The sequence below is a fragment of the Triticum dicoccoides genome, chromosome 6B (assembly GCF_002162155.2).
Source record: "Triticum dicoccoides isolate Atlit2015 ecotype Zavitan chromosome 6B, WEW_v2.0, whole genome shotgun sequence".
Taxonomy (NCBI): domain Eukaryota; kingdom Viridiplantae; phylum Streptophyta; class Magnoliopsida; order Poales; family Poaceae; genus Triticum; species Triticum dicoccoides.
In genome coordinates this window covers 36,159,355-36,165,467 of record NC_041391.1, presented here as the reverse complement: position 1 = coordinate 36,165,467, position 6,113 = coordinate 36,159,355, and the positions used below count along the sequence as shown (strand labels likewise).

The window sequence follows — 6,113 nt, the reverse complement described above, 5'->3', positions numbered from 1 at the left end:
ACCTTGTGACGACACTGATAAACAATTGTTTAGCAGTTGCACAAAGATCAAACTAGGTAATGGAAGCATTGCAAGCTTCTGGGGAGACCGATGGCTTAACGGTGAAGCTCCAAGTATTAAGGCCCTTGCCATGTTCTAGCTTGCAAGATTCAAAAATGTTACTGTCAAGGATGGACTGTGAAATGGAAAATGCATGCATGGACTACAAAGAATGGATAATGTCGAGCAGCTCACACAGTTCATCGAACTTTGGGAGGAAGTGCAATAGATTACGTTATTGTCGGAGACGGATAAAATTGTCTGGAGTCTTACTGCAAATAGAACATACACTGCAAGCTCAGCATATGCGGCGCAATTTCTCACAAAGATTGATAAACCAGGGCTGGCCAAAGTATGGCAAAGCAAGATGGAAGGGAAATTTAGGTTCTATGTTTGGCTTTTGATTCAGAACAGAAATTGGACTGCATGTCGATTACAGGTTCGAGGTTGGCCCCACAATGATAAGTGCAAGTTATGTGACCAGGAGCCTAAAACTGCGGATCACATTGTGTTGCTGTGCTCATATGCAAAAGAAACATGGTTTCAGTTCCGGCAGTCCAATTTTGCGCTGTGTGACTGCTGAGACAGATTATGCACTACTAACCGGCCAAAAGAGGCGATCAAGGAGGAGATCACTTTCGCGGCATACATACTGTGGAACTTGTGGAAGGAGCAGAACAGAAGAATTTTCGAACTGAAAGAGCTATCGGCCATTGCTCTGACGGGGCTAATTCGAGAGGATGTCAGGTACTTTAGGCAGGCTTCAAGGGAGTGAGCACTTGAAATTTCATGCATCGTAGTATGAGTGATTGAACCTCCCACTGATGTATGAGTGATTGAACACGGATCTTCCCTGATGGGTTCTGTACCTCTTTCTTCCTACTATAATGCAAAGGCAGAGCTCCTGCTATTCACGTAAAAAAATGACGTTGGCCAGGTCTTTCAGTTGGCGTGGGGGCCGAATCCATGGGTCCTATTTCTCTCAAATTGTGTGTCCTTTTTCTGGTTAGTTCTACAGGCTTATCATCTACCTCTTGGTGCAGCAATGGGATCTACAAATATGTGTCAGATGCAGATGAACGAGGAAGGATATTACACCCATAAAGAAAGCAAGTGTTCCACTCTATGCAAGTCAATTGGTTTCACCGAGCACGGGCGTATTCATCTTACTTATTCATACGTGAAAGTGCTTTCTTCCTGAATGTGAAGATGATTTGATGCCTAAAGTGGGGATGATGTTTGAAGGATTGAAGGCCGTGGAGTTCTACAAATCTTAGGCACATCACTCTGGTTTTGGAGTTCGTATTGGGCAATAGAAGTTAGAAAATGAGGTAGTTTGCATTAAACTATACATGTGTAATAGACAAGGATTCAAGTATGAAAACGGTAACAACATTGACGTTCCGTCAAAGAAAAGGCATAAGAAGTCGAACACAAGGCGTAAGAACTAAGAACTCATGGAATGTATCCATTTTGGCATGATCACCATTGCTACCATGGTCAATGTGTAGCTCCAACAACGGTTGAAAGAACAGAAGGCAATAATTACGTGATTGCTCTGAACAGATAATGATACGCCAATATTGCAGTTCTTTCAGAAACATAACCAGAAGAAAAAGCAGCATACACTTATTTGTTTTGGACTACATATGATATTTACAGCGAAATTAAAGTTGCCTATCACGAGGTACTATGCATGGTATATAACACGTCTAGAAACCACAAGCGAATCAACTAGCTATCTTACAACGAAGGGCACGATAGTATAGGATCTCCGATCCAGGCTTTAGGCGCGTTCACCACGGATGCGGCGGGCAAGCTGGATGTCCTTGGGCATGATGGTGACGCGCTTGGCGTGGATGGCGCAGAGGTTGGTGTCCTCGAACAGCCCGACGAGGTACGCCTCGGCGGCCTCCTGGAGCGCGAGCACGGCGTGGCTCTGGAAGCGCAGATCGGTCTTGAAGTCCTGGGCGATCTCCCGCACCAGGCGCTGGAACGGCAGCTTGCGGATGAGCAGATCCGTGCTCTTCTGGTACTTGCGGATCTCCCTCAGCGCCACCGTGCCGGGCCTGTAGCGGTGGGGCTTCTTCACGCCGCCGGTGGTCGGGGCCGACTTCCTCGCCGCCTGAACAGGAAACGCCACAATCGAAACCGTCGATCATCAGCGAAATACAACAGATGGGAACAGGGGAAGAAGAAGGAGACAAGGGAGGCGGCGAGACGTACGATGGTGGTGGCGAGCTGCTTGCGGGGGGCCTTGCCGCCGGTGGACTTGCGGGCGGTCTGCTTCGTACGCGCCATCTCCTTCTGCGGTTCCTCCTCGACTTGCGCTGCGGGATTTGTTGGGGGGTTGTACTCGAACGGCTGAGACGAGGGGTGGGGAGGCGTGGGGTAGCAATTTATAGATGAGGGGGGGCTGGGCAAACGTGGACCGAGGCGGTTTCCTGTGAACGTTCGGGAAAAAAAGTTCCGGGATTACCCCCGGTGATCCACGTGCTCGGCGCTGGTTGGTGGGGAGCGACAAGGTGCGGATCTGTGACCTGGCGGTGTGCTCGGTCTCATAGGGCCTGTTTGGTGCCCAAAAAAAAAAATCGTTTGGTTGCCTATACGAAGTGCTGGCCTTGTACACGTATGAACTTTAAAGCACAGCGTCACTCGTTAGAAAAGTTTGAATCGGCCGTTTCTATCAAGTCAAGTTTAGTCAAGCGTAAAAGAGGAACGAAGTACACCACATTGTATGGGGGGTCGACATTAAGATGGCGCGAGAAAACATATGTCGGTGTCGCATGGCGCGAAATCAAGTCTCACCCACCGTTTGCTCGCTTGTGCTGTTGAGGAGTCTTATCTTTCTCTGGCTCCGATCTCTAGAAGCGATTAAATTTCTTCTGCGGGTTACCCTTTTAGTGATTATTGCCAGTGGGCGACGTTGACTTAAATCTCTCGCACCAGGACCTGCTTCTCCCCTCCAAGAGTTGCTTGTCCCCTTCCTCTCTGCCTTCGGCATGGACGTGTCATTGGCTCGAATGGCGGTAAGCAGCATACAACCACCACCACTGTTGGGTCTTAGGTAGGACGTAAGGTCGATTTCATCTTTATTTACCGCAACATCGATTTCGCTAGGAAAAAATGTTGAAAGCTGTAAATTCAGGCAACCAAACTCGTAGTTGTGATTCAACCAAGAGTCATGTTGATTCACAAGAGAGTCGTTCATCGCAATGGGAATCATGTGATCCGTTATGGTAAAATGTTAGCCAGCGATAGCCAGAGGATGTCCAATCTAAACTACATCTACAAAGGTATGATGCTGAGGGTATGAACATGCTTGGACTGGGAAGGGCACCTTTTGTCAAGCTTGTGCGCACATTTAGGGACATGGGGTTGTTACAAGATAGCATCCACTACCACATGGCCGAATAGCACCGATCGAACAAATTTATCATCACTTACGCGTGAGTGGACTATTTGTGCCTCCAAATCTATGATGAATGATCTATCACATACATGTCGGTTGATAGGTCAGCGGTAACCCACAATAGTGACAGGACAACCGGTTGGTGTTCATTGTCTCGAGGTACTTTACAAACAATACATCACTGACTGTCCTTCCAGCTGATACTGGTCAGTGAGATGTTCTGTTGGGGGTTGGCTACATAACATGTCGCACTTGTACCACCCCCCTGCTACACTTCTACCACCCCCTACTGAGACCAGTCAGTGATGTTTGCTTGGGGACTAGCTACATAACATGTTGCACTTCTACCACCCCCTCTTGCACTACACATACACATTAATACATATTTTCCATATCATATACCAAACAAGGGTCCCTTTCATAGGTAAAAAGGCTAATATATGCATTCTTATATATGGTAAATCAACATTGCACACACATTAGTGCCAGCATGAACGGCATAGAAAAAAGTATATATTTGTAAACTTATCGGACTCGAGGAAGCACTTTCCCAAGATCTGAAGGTCAGAATTCCTGCAAATTTCATTAAATCCAACAAAAAATATTATTACGTGACAAATATGACATCAACACAATCGATGTATATCATCCAACAACTATGAAACACAATACATTGTCTTTGTGCTTAGAAGGATATTATTCTAATTGGTCATGCGATCGGGCTTTATCATAAATGGATCCTTCACCAAAGAAGACAACTTATTGGTAGCAGTTGGCTCTTTGGCCGAAGAAGATGGCTTATTGCAGCAGCTGGCCCTTTGTCCGAAGAAGATGGTCCAATTGGCGGCTGAGTTATAGTTGATGAAGAGGGTCACTTCATCTAAATGAAATGAGCTAACACCTCTTTACTACAAGCAAAGTTTTTTGTGTGCGTCATGTAGGTGCTGCATCACCCCCCATGTTGTTTTTGAAAATATTGTGACTCTTCAATGGGTTGTACTCACAGACCAACTCATACACACCATCACACACGTAAAAACCAGACATGACGCTCCCCAACGGTTGTTGCAAATTTGGGAAGTAGTGGTGGAATAGCTTGTAGCAATGTTTGTGAGCATAGGCTGCTCCCTCGGTGTGCCTCGAAAATTAGAACGCACAGTCCATTGCATGCTTGGTATCTTTGAGGTTTCGATTATTTCGTCATTGTCATGTTTGATCCTCAAGGTATCATCGTAAAATAGTTTGTTCCAAGAGGGAATGATAACCACAAGGATTTGGTTAGCTTGAAAGACTTGTGTGCATTTTTATGGCAAATGATGCATGGTTTCTCTATCTGAGATAACGACACCCGAGCATGTACTCAGAGATAGAATTTATGTCTTTTTGGAGTTGGCCCCAGGGGCAGGATCCATGAAAACAACGTATGCCTTAATGCTCTTGGCCTCTTTGGCTTAGAAGAGTCTATAGTATGATCATGGACGCGTGCAGGTTTCTCATGTTAAACAAATTCCACAAGTCCATATACTCAATGTCGAAATTGTCTTCTCTAGAATCACGATAGAAATGATTTTTCATCCTCTTGGACCTCACCTCGTATAATCAAACAAGTTGGCGCATGCAAAAAGATCATGGACAATTTCATGGATCAAACTCCCGACCAATGAATCAGTCCCAATGAAAAGAAGACTTGTTTTCCTATTAAATATTACCCACTCGCTCCCTTACACCACGTCCCACCAATTTATATACATCTGTGATCTGATAGCAATAAGCAACCACAAAAATTAATGTTGATTGGGAAGGAATTAAGGAAGAAGAAGATCTGTGCGTACAAATATTGATTAGGAAGGAATTAAGTAAAAAATGGAAATTTCAAAAAAAGAAGAAGATCAAATGTGAGATTGAAAAAGGAAAAATAAAATCGAGACACTGCACAACGATCATGCATGCACAGGGCTATCTCAGATGAGATTGAAAAAGGCAAAAACAAAATCGTGATGCGGTACAACTGTATCCGCTGAGCTGTCTAGATTCAGCTGGATGAATAAAATACTCATAGAGGACAGGAGGAGGAGGCCTGGCAGTGGAGGCCGGACGAGGTCAGCGAGACAACTAATGGTGGATGGGAAAGGAAGCTGGAAGCCCGGTGCAAACATCGTTGTCCCTTGCATCCCTCATGAAAACTGTGATGTGCTATCAAGTCAAAATTGGTCAAGCTGCATCTCAACATTGTAAGAACTAAGAATGTATCCTTTCTTTTGTGAATGTACTTATTGGTTGAATAAAGTAAGACATAAGATGATGAACTTGAAGATGTGCGTAGAAGGAATTCCAGTATAGTTTGTGCTATAAAAGTACAAGAAAGAGAGGGCTGGAACAATATGTTACTACATCAAGTAGGATGAGTATGCTATTACCGTGTAGTGCACTCCCGGGTGGTTGGGAGATGATGCACATGGGACCTAATGAGGCGGAGTGATGCAGGAAGGTGGAGGTGTTCCAACGCTGGCTCGAAGAGAGACTTGGACATGGGCTCGTAGATGGAGGCGCTGGGGAGCCCAGATGTCTAGACATCCAAGAACGACGATGCTGGGGGGGCAGCCATCTTGGTGCGCTATACCGGACTATCATGGCCATGTCGTCAACCAAGTGAGGTAGCAGG

At 45.5% G+C, this 6,113-nt stretch overlaps 1 pseudogene; it reads right to left on the bottom strand.

Moving 5' to 3' along the window:
• Positions 1–1,606: 1,606 nt before the first annotated feature.
• LOC119324489 lies at positions 1,607–6,088 on the bottom strand (annotated as a pseudogene).
• Between the last annotated feature and the right edge of the window lie 25 nt (positions 6,089–6,113).